Source organism: Lytechinus variegatus, chromosome 17 (assembly GCF_018143015.1).
Source record: "Lytechinus variegatus isolate NC3 chromosome 17, Lvar_3.0, whole genome shotgun sequence".
NCBI classification, from domain to species: Eukaryota; Metazoa; Echinodermata; class Echinoidea; order Temnopleuroida; family Toxopneustidae; genus Lytechinus; species Lytechinus variegatus.
This window is the reverse complement of record NC_054756.1, coordinates 10,837,451-10,858,021: the sequence shown is the minus strand read 5'-3', so window position 1 is coordinate 10,858,021 and position 20,571 is coordinate 10,837,451. Positions and strand designations below refer to the sequence as shown.

At 36.6% G+C, this 20,571-nt stretch overlaps 1 protein-coding gene across 1 annotated transcript in view; it reads right to left on the bottom strand.

The window, feature by feature from the left end:
• Positions 1–16,839, bottom strand: part of LOC121431099 (protein 4.1-like) — a 90,993-nt gene extending 74,154 nt beyond the window's left edge. The window contains exon 1 of the mRNA XM_041628581.1: positions 16,631–16,839. The gene's annotated coding sequence lies outside the window, so the exon portion shown is untranslated. The remainder of the gene's footprint in view (positions 1–16,630) is intronic.
• Positions 16,840–20,571: the final 3,732 nt, after the last annotated feature.

The following is a 20,571-nucleotide window of genomic DNA, read 5'->3' as shown; positions in this document are numbered from 1 at the left end:
CTAGGCAACTGGTTGATCTATATACTTTTTCCACTTGTCCTTCCGAGCTAGCACACCTTTAACATGATGCCGACATGAAGATAAGACCTACTCTTATTTACCTAATCATGCTAATAGATATCGATTGACCTAAAGGATTTTGAATTTGATTTTCAATTTTATACTCGACCCCCCCCCCCCCCTAAACAGAAAATTCTGCAATTTCCCCAAAGTTTAACCCTGGCCAGGCAGTATATTAGAAAGTAATGGATAGATCAAATGCCAGTAAAAGAATAACAATAAAATAACCAGAGAACCAAATAAACGAAAATCCCTACTCCACAACCTGAGCCTCGAAAAAGAGAGGCTCTGCCAAAGACCAGGCAAATGCAGGACTTGTTCTTGTACTTTGTAGTTGTACCATGCCCATGGTGGAGCTAACGAGTCAGAAGACGGTGGATACAGTCAACAGGATCAACGCGTGTGCAGCAGTCGTCCGGACTTGGAAGTTGTGATAAAACAATTCCACGGCACGCACAAAATTTACAATTTGAAGTCAGTCCCAGGATAAGGAGAAATATACCAAATCGCGAACAAATGACCTTTCTCCGTCGACAAGACAACAGTTAGATCTAATTTCATTAGATAGAGCTCGGTGTTGGCTTCGAATTGTAAATTTAGTGCGTGCCGTTTAATTTTCGTTTCACGAGTCTTAATATGGTATCTGCAAATTGCAAAAAGCAAAAATCAGTGCAGTCGAGGCATATAATAGAAAAAATTACGAGGTAATTAATTATGAGCCATAAAGTCATATATTTTAACGTTCAGAAAATTTTGAATACATTCAGACCACCGGGGGGGGGGGGGGGTTGGTACTCACGAAATAAGGCATATGGGTCGCTTTTTATTGAAAGAAACCCCTAAACATGGGGTTTGATTTTACATTTTATGCTGAAAAATCACTAAACATGGCCCTAATTTTTAGATACTGGAATTAAACGTGGGTCCATATTCTCCATTTTTTTTTTGGGGGGGTCAAATTTTAATAAATCCCTAATAATGGGTACCTTTTAGCCAAAATGACCCATAATGGTTATTGGTTTTGAACTTTCAGATGCACACCCCTGTCCAAATTTAAGTACCCCCCCCCCCCCCCGATGTAGAGGCAGAGGAAACGTTGAAACGAATAGAAAGGAAGAGAGTAGTTGGAGCCGAAATTGGGCACAACGAATGGTGAAAATAAAGTAAAATGAAATATAATAAAAGTCATTTTGTCAGGATTAAACCATGTTCTATATACGCAACCTTAGAATAATAAATATGGAACCAATATACGTTGTTATTACCCAACTGTTGGACCAGCCAGATTTGGGGGGGGGGGCTTTAACCAATTTGTCTATGCTATATAGTTTTTTCAAGTTATGTTTTATTAATAAATTATCACATACCAATCCTTAACATGATAGTGTTCACAATAAATTAAAGATTAATGATAAATCATAATTACGATAGATGAAGTGATCAGGAAAATGACGTGAGGAGAAAAAAGGAGAGGAGGAAGAGGACATGCATATTTTTCATTTAAAGAAAATAATACTTTTACTGTAGTCACTTGCATCGCATGTAGGCCTATATTTTTACTATAATGTGATATATATTTTTTTTGAATAGTTGAACTTACTTGCTTTTAATACAGTGACCTGAATGTTTTCATAATTTGTTATTTGGCAAACCTCTCCTTCCGCCACCCCCCTCCCCACCCCCGTTCTATTTATGTTTCTTCCATTTGTTTTTTGAATAGACAGATCCTTACCTTCCTCTTTCTCCCCTCCATCTCCGAATTCTCTGAGTAATCACTTCCTTTCCGCTGAAATGATAGGGAAGGAGTGCAGCTCCTTTGTCTCCTTACATGGGGAGTTTCCCCTATGGCAAGGCAAAATGTATTCCCATCAGGATGGGAGACCATCCTGATGTGCACGTTTAATGAAGTGCATACGTTCAAAGTAATGACATTTCAGAAACTTTTCAGCATTTGCTGAGATTTGATAAAAACGAGACGACACCCAAAACTTTTTTTCTAAAATCTTGTACCATTATTTGAGAACTCACATGGTGTCATCAATAAATCATGTTATCGACCTGGTACTCTTCATCAATACAGCAAATAAGATGTTCGATTAATTGATACACGTTTATAAAAAGTAAAACACACATTATTTATTTCATTGATTTATTTTTGTTTGTCTTGAAGATAAAATAGGCGTAATTTCTTTTAGACCATTCAGGCGTCCAGGGTTAATTCACATTCAAACCGCTACACAAGAGATCTTAGCATAGCTTCTTGAAAAGGATTCTTCCTATTGTTGGATGCTTTGTGATTTTCACACCTTCGTCCATTGTTCTCAAAACGTGCTAGACGGCGTAATTGACGAATATTGATCCCAGTCAGGTTCAACGGGTCGAAGTAGCTATTATTAAACTTCAACCATACACCAACACTTCTATGCAGTACATGATAGACGTGCAGGCATATTATGGCCCGATTATGGCCCACTCTAGACCCTTGCATGAAATCACCCGAAATCACTCAAATATGAGTTACAAGTATGCAGTGACTATATTTCTTAGTTTTTAAGGATCAAGGTATATAAAATTTACTTCAACTCCTTATAGCACCTCAAAACAAGTTTGAAACATGTCCTGATCATTCGTTCATTAATCTGAGATGTTTGTGACTTCTCTTTTATTGTATTTCCTTTTCGCAGTTGACGGAATATGAATGCTTCTATATTTCCTAGAGAGTTTATAACGAAAGGTGTATAAAATATATTTAACTCATCAGCACCTCTCGGTGAAAAGAAAGTAAAGAGAAGTCACAAACATCTTAGATTAAGGAACGAATGATCAGGACATGTTTCAAATTTGATTTGAGGTGCAAGGAGTTAAAATATATTTTATATACCTTTCTTTATGAGCTCTTTATTGGTGTGTTGCAAGAAACTTGCGATCAATTGCACGTCTATTCTTGGTCCCTAAATCAATCACTATTATGTCTTGTAATTAATTGCAAATTATAGTAATTGATTGTTAATTTGCGCCATTAAACACGAAGTTAATACCATGGTCACATTTGATCTACGGGGGCCGTACGGCGAGTCGAAAACAGCATTCATTCATTATTCATTTTTATTCAAGCCACCTGTGTCATGTATGTATAGCTAGTACCAAAGAAAAATGTTAAACAGCTGTTTTCAACTCGCCGTCGTAGAGTAAATGTGACCAAGGTATTAATCTGGTTTGCTCAGCTAACGTTGTAAAAATCAGTTGTGAAATTGTAACAGAATATTTGCAATACTTTCTTGCAACACCCACTAAGAAATATATATATATATGAAACATTATTCCGACAACGGCAGAAGGTTATAAAATAGAAGTCATAAACATCTCAGATTAATTAACGAATGATCAGGACATGTTTCAAAATTGTTTTGAGATGCTAAAGAGTGAAAATAATACTTTTCGATATGAACTCTCAAAGAAAGATAAATGAAGCACTATTCCGAGAAAAGCAAATAGGAAACAAAATAAAAGAGAATTCACGATTTTAATCAGGAACATCTCAGATTAATGAACGAATGACCAGGATGTTTCAAAATTGCTTTGAGATGCTAAGGAGTTAACATATATTTTATATACTTTTTGTTATGAACTCTCTCAGAAATATAAAAGAAACCTTCCGACAGCGGCAAAAGGAAATAAAATAGAATTCAAAAACATCTCAGATTTGATGAACGAATGATCAGGACATGTTTCAAAATTGTTTTTGAGATGCTAAGGAGTTAAGATACTTGATTTACCTTTTGTTACTCTCTATAGACATGATAGAAATAGAAAACATTATTCTGACAACGGCGAAAAGGATATTAAAAGAGAAGTCACCGTGATGTTCCCCCTCCTTTTGTGTTTAAATATCACGCAATGAGCCAATAATGCCAGAGCACAATCATAAACAAATCATGTTGGTGTTACCATGATATGACCTGGACATCTTGCTCTTCGAAATTTCAGAGCATCTATGTCATCCGCGGGTAGGATTACTTCTCCCTTACTGCATAGCATACTTGTCTTCTACTCTGTTTTTAATGCTGCTGAATCTTTTTTCTATCAAATCTGATTATACCGAAGTAGGCATTTGTTATTTTCTTTTTATAATGCAATTTAACATCCACGCTTCGAGCGGGAAGAAAAATTATTTAAAATTTGCGCGCTCTGCAAGTGTTATACACTTCGCGTGCAATCATCGCCCCCCCCCCCACAAATAAATCCCGGCTACGATAGTACTACACCATCAAATGGATCTTGAAGACTTGACAGAAACAGGGGCCGCGGATGCAGCTTCCGCCAATAAGGGGGGGGGGGGTATTTTCATCCATTTCGCTGAACTGCAGGTAAAAGCTGATTTTTTGTGGTTTCTTTGAACAGTTCAAGATGTAGCCGCGATAGTTACTTTTATTGCTTTATTCTTACATGTTACAAGTTCATGGTTGATTGTCGCCATGTAGAACGTCTGCTTCAAAATTATTAACTTAAGCAAATTTCAAAATTCCTTTGCCCGAAAGCCTGGGATCCTTTGCCCCATCTTCCCCTATAACTTAACCTTTTTTGTGTGTAAGAATAAAGCTTAGTAACTGTCAGAGAGCTCAAAGAAATTAACTAACAAATTACTGTATATCACACAAATAAGAGTGAGCTAAAATATTGGGGGAAATATGTCGTTTGCCCTGGAAATTAAACATTGTAATGAGCACTGTTTGTGCCGAAGATGATTGTGTATCACGGTTTGTATCTCAGCAAATAAAAAATATAGCGCAAATCGTTAGCTGAAGTTATATATACTGGTCTGCTTACAGTGTGACTCATGAAGATGACATAGTTCAGCTCGAGCTGAAAATGATAGATCTGATCTGCAACATGGAAATCTTTTCCAATAAGTTATACGAGCGCAAAGCAGGAGCTGATTTTTTTTTCATCCTGATCTGGGGACAAATTAAAGGACTATATCTTTATGCATCTCGCTATTTATTGTGTCATTCTCTTGTGGTTTCTCAAGTCGTATTACTTTCTGTGTATTTATTATCTTTATGCGTGTGTCCCCCTCGCTTTGCAAATCTCTCGTACAACATCACATAACATCACAACACAGAGGTACAACACCCGCGTATTATCTTGTATCCACTAGCACTGGAGGATCCCGGGGAGGGGGCACAGACAACCCTTGCCCCGCCCCCCCCCCCACTTTCGAGAAGCACAATTAAAATTTGTAATGTAAAAATGCCGTGAAAACAAAAATGTGGCCTCCTTTGAAATTGAATATTTCATTTTTTTTATTTATTCCTGCTTCAGCTTGTCAAAATTTTTCTGAGACGAAGTGATATAAATAAGGGTTGAAAACCTTTTTTATCATGTTATTTTTATTTCTTATTTTTGCTCTTGGACAAAATGTCTTTTAGGTTGAAAACAAACTACACGCATTTAAAGAAAGTGAAACACGATAAGACAAATGAGAATTCTTAAAAAGTGACACCAGTTAAAACAAGTATATTAATGAATCATGGGGAAAACAACTCCAAATCAGAACGGATCGAGCATTCTCATGATGGCACGAGAAGACGAGAGTTCTGGCAGCTCTGAGGTCTGGTCAAACCAAGTCACCTCCTCCGAGACTTCTTCAGTTTGTTGACTTGTCAACTAGCGCACCGTTAATCAACCCAAATCGACACCCTTGGATTTCCTGGATTTCGATCTCCAAGAGGGTGGTAAATTTCAAGATATTTACACGAGGTTTTAGTAAAACATCGGCGCGCCGATTCATCTTATTATGACAATCTTCATGATTATTGCGCTATTATCGCGTTCGCTATCGCAATAATAATGCGACGTAAGTATACGAGGTACTTTTTTTTTGGTTTTTGTTTGATATCCTTCCGCGCTGGCAATAACGCGCGTGAACGTTAATGAAAAAATAAACGCATAACGGGCCGGTGCGGCGTTACGTGCGTTAAGGGTGTCAACTTTATTTTGGGCGATACTGTACGTACATGTATGTAGGATAAATGCTTTAATACATGATGTACATCAAATTCTAACAACTCTTTTATTCTTTGATGGATTTTTCTCAAACCTTCAGCAATATTTTTTTCATTATTCTTTCTGATATTTTTACAATAAACTTTTTGTCAGGGTGAACTTCCCCTTTAATACACTATACCCAGGGCTCGACATTAGCAGTGGCCCGGTGGCCCGGGGCAACCAAAAATGAGAGTCGGGCCACCAAAATTTTGTAAAAGCCAACACTTGGTGGCCCGGTTGGGCTACCAAAGTTTTGATAAATTGTAATGTTTTCTATTGTTTTAGGGCCACCAAAAATATGAAATTGATGATTTTGGTAGATTGTTTGGGCCACCAAGAAAAAAAGTTAGTGTGGAGCCTTGCTATACCTGTACAGTGTACAATGTAGTATAAGAAATGCATGCTATCGTGTTCTTTGTGAGTCAATAAAATGACCACAATCAATTAGGGACCTTAATAACAAACAAAAAACTCCTAAACCTTGTTGACAATAAGCAAGGTACTTGATGGAGAGTGTTTAATATCACACCACTGAGTGAAAGTACAATAGAGGGATAACATCAATGACCACAAGTCAACTCATCTCTCAAGTGATTGACTGTCTTTTGAACTCATGGAGAGAAACCTTCAGTTTAAATAATATCATGTGATTGAACTAGAGTGGACTGTCTTGACGAATTCAACTATATCTACTTTATATTGCAACCATCTACTGCATTTCGCAATATTATGGTTGACAATTGTACAAGCCTTGATGTACATTCCACATTTACATGTACATGTATTACAAGAATAGTAAAATTATTGAGGGCAAGAAACATGTACATGAATGTATTTTCACTCTCATGGACAGTATTTTGAATTTCAGGAAAGCACACAGAGTATTAATATAACAGGATTATACAGGCTTTTATAAATTATATATAGGCCTACATGCAAATTACCCATGGCATTCAAATTCCCATACATCTCAGTACAGTTTGTTTGCCTGAATGCACAGAAAACTTTACCCCCTGTTCTCATAAATTAATGAAACGATTTCCACAATTTGTTTTGCAAAGGTGTTTAACAGCATTCCTTAAATATTTATACGATTATGTCAACAAATTTAATGTGATGAGTACACATGGTACAGACATCTAACTCCCACTTCCCTGGTGCAGAGTAAACATAATGAGCGCATGACACTGGCACTGGTCTGGTCCCAGACCAGTAAAAATTGCTGTCGAGCCAGTAACTTTTAAAAAATTACCAGATTTATACTGGTCCAAACATGACCATCATATCAAACTGATACAAATGATATTATCTTCTCTTTCGTATATCATCTCAAAAAATGGTTTACTAAAATTAAGAAATGGTTTTCATGAATTATGTGTGTACTTGCATGTAGCCCAGAGGGAATGCTGCTCAGTCACAGCTATGGTAATAAGAAATCTTTGATTTGGTATTAAGTACATAATTTGAAGAGGTTACCCACCCTTGTATACCCAAAACAAATGTTTGTGAGGTGACTCATAGCGTCTCTTTCATACTGACATCACTTTGATGATACCAGATGATAAAGCATCACTACATCACTACCAACCAGACTATGTGTAGCAATATGAAACCAGACTTGATTGCTTGATCAACCGATTGTGTAATTTCTACATGTAGATTAATATAAAGTGATTATTAAATGACCAATTTATTCACATACATGTACATGTATATGTACATGCATGTAAAAGTTAGAATAAGTGGTCAACAATACAATCCAACGTGACAAGGGGCAAAGAAGCTTCCAGCTTTATGTCTCTACATCCAAGCATTAAAATTAAGTTAGTATTAACACATGTGTGTGTGATCTGACAGTCTGATTTTTACAATAAGATGAGAAAGCAACAGTACAGATAGACTAGGGCCCCAGAATATAGAGAGAGTGAATGATTGTGGGGCTACATGTAATTTATATAATTGTTTGCAATGATTGCCCAATGATTGCCTAATGATAGCCCCATGATTGCCCACATCCCCCCCCCCCTGATTTTGCCCCATGATCCATGACTATTAATGACTATCAATTTGAAACCATGATTGATTGATTGATCAACTGATCGTGCAAATGAATGATTGATTAAAAAAATTATCATTCACTCGGTCAGTCATTATTAAAGTCAATAATATAATAATGATTCTCAATAACCAATCGTGTATGACCTGAAAGAGTCTTATTTCATATACCCTTGGATCTCAAAGTCTGACCATATACATTTACCTCCCCACATGTGCTTATTCATGTTGGTTAAATTTTATCACATTTGCAGGCCTACAATAGGTCATTACATTTGTTTTAAAAGTACTGTTGATGACAACAACTTATTTTGATTTAAAAGACTTCCTCGAACACTCTGTGCAGCTCGTTAATTTTTAAAACATGTACACTGTAGATTTCTAACTTCCACTTCAGAAATTATAAACCCAAGACACCTTTGGAATGCAAAGCAATTTTTCTCTGTTACAATGTCAAAATTGGGACATCTGTTTCACAATTGTAGCAGACAGCAGGGGTGCAGACATAATACCACACAGTTCAAGGGAAAAAAACAATACAGCTGCAACAAGTCGATAGAACTGAGCTTAAACAAATTTGTCTGCACGATTACCTCTACACAAAACCCCTACACACATGTTCCCAACCGCAATGCTTCATACAATGCCTATGTTGTAGACAATGTTTAGCATGCATGTTCTACTAAAATGCTCAAGAACAAATAGCGCGGAAACCTCAATGTCAAGATACCTATGTACATGTACATGTAGATCACTTTTGTGCGGTTTTATTTTTCCCCCATTTTCATACAAAAGCCTGCTGAGCATGAAATAGGAAAGAAACCTTGGGAAAACAATGCAAAATCAATGCCATGGCAACAACACACTCTTTTTATAAAAACATACATGTAGTCTACAAAACTCAGACCTTTCATTAACCATCAGAGACAATCTGATTTTTTTTATGTTCAACAGCCTGAATTAATGACATACACGTATTCATAATAACCTTCAAACAACTAAAATATCACTTGGTCCTTGAACAGATTAGATTTGTAAAAATGGTGCACTACTTGAGAAAAATATTTCATTGGGGCACTCCCTTTTATGCTGCCGTCACCTCAAGTGAGCATTTCCTCACATGCTTTCTGTTATAAATAATACATTAAACCTGACGTTTTCCCTAAACAGTTCTTTGTTTGAAATATGCTGATAGAGCAAAATATGCTGATAGAGCATTCTTTTCAACACCATAACACCATATTTTATATAGTGTGAAAATATTTTGGGAATTGCCCCATGTGAAGGGAAAAATATGTGATCATAATATATCTGCAGTGATACTTGCACATGAATAATATTAGCTGCATTCTGCACCAAATATCAAACTTACATATTAAAAATATACAGATTTTTTTTTCTTGGTACATGTAGTAATTCTAATGAATTTTTGTAACTTGTTTTTGTTGAGCATGAGAGCAAGAGTGGCCAATGCATGCATGATCTGAGCACATGTAGCTGGCATTTTAGAATCAAAACCTAAACCTCAGCCCAATATGTATGTATGCATTTCTTTTTTACTGATAATCCATAATGAATATGGACGTGAGTAATCGCGTAGCCCGGGGCTGTGCAGGAGACTACAGCAGCATGCATCCATGTGTTGTATGAGTCATAGTATTTCATTGACTGGGCTCCTTTCACCACTCTCTGCTTTCCCACACTTGAGTCGCTTTCAAGGGAAATCAGAGCAGTAAGTTGCTAATTGATAGGTATCTCTTCTATAGCTCCCAGATTGGGTATGGAAAAGGCCTGCTGCAGGAGAGAAGGTTGCGGCAAGGCTGTGCTGCGGTATCATGCATCACATGTCCTTGTGTGGTTCGTGTGTGAAACAATGACTGAGAGCAGCTAAACAAAGCAGGCAGCCTATCTGTATGCAAATGATGCCCTGGATTATAAACTGGCATTGTCAGCATGCAGGCCTACATGTATGTACAATGAATATTGTCTGCATAGTATTATGCACTGCAGACTGTGTTTTGAACTGTCCATGGTCTACATGTATCACTTGAACATTATACATGTACATGTATTTTGGTTTTATGAAAAACCATATAAAAACATCATAGAAATTTGCTGATGTGGTTTACGGTACACCATGTGGAGTGTTATAGAAACAGTGGATAGAAGAAGAGAAGTGGATAGGCGAGAAAGTGGAGATTTGAGAGTAGAGTATTCTTTCTCTACTACTCATCATCTCTACTCGCCGACTCAAGCCAGCATCTCCTCATCAGCTCTACTACTCAAGCTGTTCTCACTCAGCATTCCTTCTGGTTTACAGTCCCTTTCCAGGACTATTTTCAAGAAAGAATACTCTACTCTCAAATCTCCACTTTCTCGCCTATCCACTTCTTCTCTTCTTCTATCCACTGTTTCTATAACACTCCACATGGTGTACCGTAAACCACATCAGCATTGTACATGCCACCATGCAAACCTTCAAACAACATCTGATCATAGAAATTGTTGATTATTTACTTTTATGTATATTGTTTTACTTTTTTATAATCTTTTGGTGTCTCCTCCTCTCCCTCCTTCATTTCCAACTGACTCACTTCCAATGCCAACTATTACAGGGGCCGACCAATGGAAGTGGAACAGCGGCAGCCTCTTTGTCACATGTCTGACACCTTGCCGACCTCAAAACCAGGTCAACTACTTGCTAATTCCCAAAGACACCTGATAGTGCTGATACACCTCTTAATACCCTATTCGCACTGCCGGAGAAGTCAGACATATCTGAGGGTTTCTGGACTTAAAGCCTACATGTTTTATCTTAGAGGCTGTTCTCACTACGTTCCTAAAACTAGTTTAACGTGTAGTGAGAACGGTCAAAGCGGTCTTGGAAGCGATCTTCCAAACCAGTTTGGAAAACCACCTCGCAATGTAGTTTCAAGATCGCTTTGCCTTGTTAAACTGGTTTTAGCGTAAGTTGAGAACACAACCGTTCTTCAGGAAGCAATCTTTGCACATTTTGAGGGCGCTATTCCACACGACAGGTGTAGAATGCCTATGCTGCAGTTTCGAATTTCGCGCGAAACGTGTCACCCCACTGAGGGCGTTTCCATCGCAACAAGAGCGCTTTACATGAAGTGAATTTGAAAATGACTTTCGTGTGATCAAGTGGGAACGCTAGCAAAGAGATCTTCCAAAGTGGTTTCCTGAATCGGTTTCCAGTAAACTAGTTTTAGAAAGTGTAATGAGAACAGCCTCTTATAGAAAGTAGGTCAAGTAAAAAAAAGTGCACAAAGTAGGCCTATTTTCTAACTTTAACAGACAGAGAACAATGTAGGCCTAATCTGGCCTACATGAGTGCACTACCCCCCCCCCTCCTTCATGCCTTCTTTTCTTCTTTTCAGACATGCAGTATATTCAAACTTGTCTGGGTTTTCTTTTCTTTTTTTTCAGTTTTTGTCTTTCCCTAAAGATTACACATCAACTGCACTTGCATAGTCTTTCGATGCTTCCCATTCACTCTAATGAAGGCTTTGTGAAACAATTTAAATAAAGATACCTGTACACATGCTAAAAACCCAGTTGAATACGAGACATCATGCTTCAATATCAATTGGCTTTCACGATGCTCTCTATTCAGATTTCATATCCTGCATGTACTACATTCCAATACCAGTCTATGGTGGAGATGAATCTTAATATGGGCGATTGGATGCTGTGATGTATGGGACATTTTAAATCTTTTTGTCATAAAATAAGAGAAAATTTTCTTGATTAATTGTGATCCTCAATTAGCACCAAAGGGGGACAAGAACCAGGACTTAGCTTGACTCATCAAAATATCCTTTGCAGCCTTTACAATTGAAATAAAATAATTAATGTGTCGTACAAGACACAAATATAACAGAAAAACAAATAGAGAAAAAAAACAATAGAAGAAAGGAATCGTTGATGATATGATAATTATGATCAGCTCTAAAATGCATGTTCACATTGGCACATTCGGAGAGTCCTGTCTGTCACACTGCGTACAGGCATAAAGCCATCTGTATGGCAGTGTGAACACATGTAGGGCAGTCATGCCATGTGTGTGAGGCAAATGAGATTGGACCTCATCTCGCTAGAAGGCTGGATGATTGTATTATTAGAAGGATGGGTGATACACCATTACCCTGATAACATTACTGCCACTAGGGAGATTGAAACCAGTTAGAATTCTTTAAACTTTAAAGCAACATGTACTTCTTTTGCTGTACATATACAACTTTTGGTGCGTATACATGTAGTAGGCCTATCCATGTAATACAATAACAGTATGTGTACGTATACAACACTACAAAATAAACCGATAATAGTCAGAGAATGAAACATACATGAATACTCATAGGCCAACAGGGTACAGTGCCAGCTACCAACCATCAATCTCACATTCCTTTATCAATCCAGAAATAAATGTTATGTTGATAGGTAGTTTTCTGAAACTATTTTTCAGTGCTTTTTATGATTTAACATATGAGTCAAAGAATGCTGGCTGGCACAGTACAGCCAAATCAAATTCTGTTATGGAAAACAGAATTTCTTCTATCAATGTAAGTGGACAACAACAACAACAACATCATCATGATTATGGTATCCCATATTAAAAGGAGAGAGCTCCTTGCATCATGCAGTGTTCATTGCGTGGACTGCTTAAATTCCATTGCAGCTCTAGTGCATAGGTCAATTAAACATCACATGCAAACACTCCACGCTACAGCCCTCATTCAAGTATATACATGTATGTACGTACATTTATACCGCTGAAGATAGGGCACTGTGGACAAATCATACATAATTGTTGAGTACAGCCTTTATACAGTACATGTAGGACTAAAGGCATAATGTATGGACTGTTATTATCATGTTAAACAAGGCCCCTTGGAAGATCAGCTAGTCGCTGAAGTGGTTACTCAGGGTACATGTAGCTGGCAGGGTTGGCAATGAATTTCCAGGAAATTTTAGGTGTAATTTCCCACATGGGAAATGCTGAAAAAAAAACTGTAAATGCTGGGAAGTATGGATAAGATGTACATAGTACAGGGAGGTAAAATGCTACAATATGCTTGAGAAGTACCTGGACAATACCAACAAATATTCAAGAAGTAGGATCCCAAGATTTCATAGTAATGTATTTCCCTGCAATTCAAAGTATTTCTCATTTTCCTAAAACAATATTATCCAGGCAGTATTTACCAGTAACCAACAATATTTACCACTCCTGCCCACCCTGGTAGAGTATAAGAGTGATCAATATACTACAAATGTCCCCTCTCTTGTAAATAATAATAATATGGACCATTTATATTTATAGTGCAGCTACTATATTTATACTCTACTCTGCAAAACAATTGGCATCATAATTATTATTACCCCGGCTGTAGCCGAGCTGCCATGCAGGCTTCATTAAAACAATATTGGTGTGCATGAATATATATTTGTTGAAATTCGTTAAACCATATAGGGTACATTACATACTGAACAAAAACAAAACAGCATCTGGAAGGGGGCAATGAATATGTCCATCATTTTGAGGTTCATAGTTTATTCCACACAATGGCCTCATTGAATATCGTAAGGCTGCAAGCATGCAACATGCAACATCGCAACATCCGTGTGCACAGAGCAAAATCCCATTCAATGTTGTTTTCACATGCATTCCTATGCTATTCAAATCCTATTGTGTCTGAGCTACTTTGAGTCTTTGGACGTCCTCAATAACTGGAGAAATACTAGCATGCTGAATGCCCTGCAGAGCTCCACACTGGCCCACCTCCTTGATTCATAAAAAAGAGTTTTAAAAAATATCGCGTTTTGTAGTTTTACACCCTCTCAATGATCACAAACATACATTATGAAGTACGGGAAGTCGATCTAGCATCAAAATATCACATCTGCCTAACAGTGATTAAGTTTCCATCTACCTAGCAACAACAAAAACTTAACACTCATGAATGTGCATTCTTCGAGCCTAAAATTCTGGTGGCTCTAAAATACATCTTCATCTTTATCGTCGGAAATTACATACAGATTTCATAATAATCAGACACAAAGAAAAAAACAATCCCAATATCAAAGAGCAAACCATTTTTTTTCTAATCTGAAAGATTAGGATTTATTTCATACTTTTTGTGTCAATTCTTCTTTTACCATATACTGTAGGGCTGTATTATATATTGGTTTGCAAGTGTGACTGGGGTACTGTACATGTACAGCAGTGACTTCTCAACATACTGAACTTATACCAAGCTAAGAATGTGAACCGTCCACTTGCAAGCGTCAAGAGAGGAGTCCCACAGAGACATGGCAGGGTTCAAGATACTTCTATTGTACAGAGTTCTGTACTTTCAAACCTGAACTTGACCCAAAACAGGACGCAGGGTGTGCTCACCTCAATCGCCAAATAGTTCAAAGGATCTCTTTAATACATGATGTACATACATGTATACATACAGCTCATGAATAATTGGAATACTGTATGCAGCAATGCATTCTTCCTCAGGGTTTTTTTTTTGGGGGGGCAGGGGATTTTTTTTAATGAGAGAATAATGTATATAACAGAGAATTTACAGCTCATGTCTTCCACAAGAAATATAAAGTTTGCATTATCATTATTAAGTGCTGTATAAATGTTGCATATTATTTCAAGTATTTACATGACCTTTGGCAGGAAACATACATGTAAATGTGCAGAAAATGGCAAGGGCACAATTTACAAATGATACATATTTACATTCAGAACAACTTCTGAATTTAATCTAAGGATGTAGGCCTATATATACAAAGAAAATGTAAAGATAAAGGTCATTTGTAATTGAACAATGGAATGTCAAACAAGAGGAAATTGTCCGTGTCTAAAGAGGTGTATCCTATATCCTATGGACATCCTGAACTCCTGACCTACATCTATATACACAATGTATCTATAGTTACTTAGTTGTAGAATCAAACAACTATTTCATGAGAAAGTCTTTAAAATAAATGCTAGCATATTATCATAGATCAAGTTCTGGTATATTGAAATAAGCTCATCTTTGTGAAATCATGAAATCTTCTTAGCTAAAAAACGATAATTCTGATGACCACTATAAACACAAAAAATCATATATGGGACAGTGTATAAATATTGTTTGAAAAAAAATGTCCAAAATATTATGGAATTACATGATTTTTTTTCATTAATTTCTAAGCAATTACACATTTTTTCCAGAGCCATTCGGCAAATATTTTTTTTATTTACATGTACATGTATACATGAAAACATGTGGGTGGTTATTTGTTGGATTCTGTTCAAATTCATTTTGAGATTGTTAACAAAACTGGTACTTATTTTTAAACAGGAGAATTCTTACTCTGGGAGAGATGAAAATGATTACTGCAAGTTTATTAGTCAAGCCATTTTAGAAGTAAACAGGTGTATATTCAGGAAGAATATTGTGGCAAAAAGTAACGTAACCTCTGCAAGATCTTTCCAGAATTTCCCTAGAATATTTAAACAAAAAAAAAAGACATGCGACGGCCACAAACTTTATATCTGGAATGCCAATACAGATATTCATTAAAAAAAATGAGCCAAAATGGTAAAAATAATGAATTTCAGGAATTTCATGTAATGGTCTCAAAATGCAGACTGTCTCTAATAAAGTACATGTAATATCATCATGGAATCATGTTTGAAAATGAACAGGCGCAGCGTACCATTGGTTTTTCAATCTAAAATTGAAAGGTCACAGTTTTTCATAAGTAAGAAATTTTGCTGGAGTTTGTGGCACACTTACAGTACTCTTGAAAATATACAACAATATTGACCGAAAGTGAAATCTTTTATACTTTATTATTAAAAAGTTAAATGATAGATCTAGATTAAAGTGCAATTGAAAATAAATTTTCGGTGCGCAGACATGGGGCCCATTCATGATTTATGAAGTCCTAGGCAGACAATAAAATAATCACGAAGAGAGTGATCAGAAACTGCTTCAATCAGCATCAATCAATTGGATGGTCAGTAGGAGGGTTCATGACATGAACATGGTCAACAATTATTTGGCAACGCTACAGCAGATCATGGAATAGATGGATTGCGCGCTGGGCACTGCACAGGCACAGCTGATGCCGGTCGCTGCATTCTGACTTTTGCTCCAGAAAACAAAACCCCGAGAACAAAACTTACCGCTATCCTATACAAAGCTAGCGGTCAACTGTTACACCATCAATATGCTATTCAAAATTACCGCTATAATTCTTTACTATTCAAATTGCGAGACCATCAATTGTCTTTTTTAAAAAGCCCGATCCGAATGAATAGAAAGGAGGCACTAGACTGTGCGATGTCTACCACGCATGGGTTTCCCATTGGGCACTGACATCTTTGCAATCACAAATAATGACAGCGAGATCACGAGATGCACGACTCGAAATTCGCCAAATTCTTACTCACGTTTAGTTGTGAAAGACCTGACTGATAATCAAATATGAATTCCTGCTATGATGAACTGCTTTTCAGATATATATCCGATATAATCCACAAATTAGGCAAGTTCATTTCTCAGAAGCTGTTCTGTAAAACATGAGCTAAACCATGTCTATGCCTATGGAGCTACCAAACCCGCAACATGCATACAGCAATGTACGTACTACTATACACATACAAACATGACGAAAGGCGCGCCACGATGTGTAGCGCGCGAGCGAGCTAGGCCATGAGAGTAATGTCAACAAACAATTCTGACCGCACCTGTCTTGCCAGAGGCCAGGCAATCGCACACTTTTCGTGGCGAGCAAACTCCTCCCACCTTTGAAAAAAATATAAATACCTTACCATTTTCACAAAACCATATTAATTCTAGTTAATCTAGATCATATAAAAATGAATTTCAAACCTCCGACGACTATCATATCATGACAAGCAAGTGGGACTCTCGAGAGGATATGAAATGTGTAGGCCAATATTATTATTTTGCTGTGACAAGGTGCGTCGTTCTTTCTCACCCAGTCCCAGATGAAGTCTTCGGTCATTTCTCTTTCCATAAATTGCCTTAGTTTACGATACGCCAATATTTTTGTCTGATTCATGTTTCTCACCAATCTAATGATTTCCCAAAGGTGCACCCACCTGATCTATTCCTTCACCCCAGATCCAGAAATCAAATAAATCCAATCGAATCTACATTAGTTTTATTTTTTATGACGTAGAAATGGAAGTTAATTGATTTGACCCGTTTATGAATGACCTACATCGGGGTTTGTTTACATTTTGTGAGAACGTCGCGCGTTCGTGCACATTCCGCGTCGCACACAACAACTAATACGCGCACAATTACGATGTTAGTTCTCAAACTCCCGTCAAAGGTCGTTGACCCCGAATGACCCAAATTGAATATTGCAGCCCGTCTGAAAGGCCCCATAATTCATCTTAACATAGTCCTAGAGGGATATTCATTCAGAATACAACTTTGACGAAAGTAAACTTGAAGACGGTCCAATCCTATAGAGCTTGTAATGAAATATTTGTAAAAAAATCCAAGCATGCAAATATTTATCATAAAATCATAGAAATATATCTCATGAGACAATTTATGGTGGCAATTTAACTCCAGAAAAAAAAGCAAAATGCACTGGATTTTATGGCAATGTCTTTGAAGAAACACCTTTTTTTTACTCTGAAAAAAATATATATTTCTTCCAACTTGGACATTTTTTAAATCAAATCTTGTTGATATATTACTAGTACCATTCCTGAACACTTCACAAGTTAAAACAAATTTGTATCTCTATTTTTATTTTATTTTCAGCCATATATTTTTTCATATGCATGTGTATCTACATTATAAAGGACCCCATGAAAGAAAAGTGGTATTTTTTAATATACCGCTGAAATGGGCCATCCCCCATATTTCATATGATTTTTAACATTTGAACAATGAACATGTTTATTTGATTATTTCATTCTTTTTTGTATAAAAATGAATACATACAAACGAGCAAACAAATTATATACTCTTTCCTTTCATCTGCCAAATAATTAAAAACTTAAAAATCTGGAGATTCACACGAGAAGACTCAAGACTCGATGCAACTAATCTTAAAGAAATCATGATCTAGATTAAGAATGATTACAGAATAATCTCATGAATGCATTCGGGGCTACTGTTGTTTAATTGAAACTATGAAATAAATTTTCAGAATTTCATTAATAGGCATTTTTATATTTTTAGTTCATATACATATATTGATCAATCTATTAATTCCTGTTTTACTTTTTCTGAATATAGCTTTAAATATATTTATATTTCTATTACAAATCTTCAAGAATCACAATATTTACAATAAAATTGACATGAAATTATAAAAACAATACATAAAAGCCAGAAAATATGACTGGTGACCCTTTTTTAGGAACTAAATCTCATAATTCACAATAAATGATCACCAGTCATTCATGAAGTTGCTCATAATTAACAAACAACTTTATGAAACACCAACCTGTATAATGTTGCAGGTCACTACTCCATTCAAGTGACAGATCCATGGGGGGGGACATTTCCGGCCCATGCCATCCCCCCCCCCCTCTGAAAGTCACAGTCAAAACATTGTTGGGAACATGCTTTTTTTTTGCTTGTCAAATTTTATGCAGGACAAAATGACCTTCATTTTAAAATGAAAATCTTTTCTTTCTTTCTGTTCTTTTTGCTTGTCTAATTTTTCTTGGAAAAATGTACCCCCCCCCCTTTAAAACATCCTGGATTCGCCCCTGCACATACTCTACCCACTAAAACTTTAATAAAGTCCATTAAGGCTGAAGTTTCAGGTAATTCCATCACAAGCAAATTTATTTTAATTTTTGATAATGTTAACTCACCCCTTCACTCAATTATTTTGTTTTGGCTACATAAGAATTTTTTAGTAAATAGTACTTATTACAGGTAAATAATACCCTTCTCTTTCTTCATGTGTGCCTATGCGTAATTCACGCTCAAGTCATCCTACAGCCAAGGCCTACTCCACTTCATGGAATCCTAAACCTTCCTGCCATCTAGATCCCAAACATCTCATGATCATATTGATGCTGAAAGAGACACCTAGCAACCGTTGCTATGATGACCCAACAATTCATTCAAAGAGATGAATGAAGATTTGGATGATATATCAGGCAAGGCCAAGGTAGTGATCATCATCATCATCGATGACTTTCTCGATCCATGCATGTAAATTGGTGAGAGATATATATCTCTCTCTCTCTTTTGGGGGGGTTATTTTCTTCTTTTTGTTGGAAAACTCAATCAAACTTTTTTTAATTTATACAAGGATTAAAATAATCAATGGCCATAGCTGTGTATGTCCTTCCATTTGGCCTCAACGCCCTATACCCATTAGAAATTACGTTCTTCTTTTTCTCACTCATGACATAGTGTAGAACGGTGTCCCAAAGAAAGGAGGCCTGGCCCTTAAAATCTTAGGCCTGTATATTTATATCATGACTGATATAAAATTGGTAGAATGGAAAGTCATATCCATAATAATAATAAAAATAATGAAACGTTTTTGTATAGCGCAAAAAACATAAGCAAAGTTGCATGTCTCTAAGCGTTATTTGCAAAAGGAGTGGAGATGAAGGGGAGAGCACCAGGTTCTTACATTAATTGTTTAGTCCTGATACCATAGTCTTGATACATTCCATATGTTGCAGACGTGCATATGGTAGCACTATTAAGTTTTATTATCACAATATACCACCATAAAGTGTGTGATTAACCTTCATCAAAAGATCAATTAGTATCACATCAGGAACCCATTAATCATGATTATATGGCTTGTGTATACCAGCATTATTATCTCAGATATATTCCATAACCGGATTGGGTTTCAAGTTTGCATACACTTTTCTTTTTTTTACAGTTTGAAATGGTTTACCCACCCTCACCACCATACATGGTCATTTTGGTCAAATAATAACAGATTTCCTACATTTATGCAAGACTGTAATAAGTGTAAAAAAGGTGTCTTAACGTTTTTCATGACATTATGATCAAGTACAAAATGAATAAGGACTGCTACTGGAGGTGTCGTGGTGTATATTTAGTGGTTTAGTCACTTGACTGAACAAAGGGTCGAGGGTTCGAATCCCATCCGGCGCTATGTCCTTTGGCAAGGTACTTTTCCACGTTTGACACTCTCCACCCGGGTGTTAAATGGGTACCCGGTAGGAGGTGAACATCAATGTGATTAGACTGGCACGTGTGCATAGATAAAGTATAAACGGTTGCCTGGCCCTCAGAAACATGAAATGTAGGAAAACATCAGATTTATTTTTGCACTGACAGATGTTATAGCATTATATATAAGCTACTGAAATATGATTTTTTTTTAATAGAGCACCAT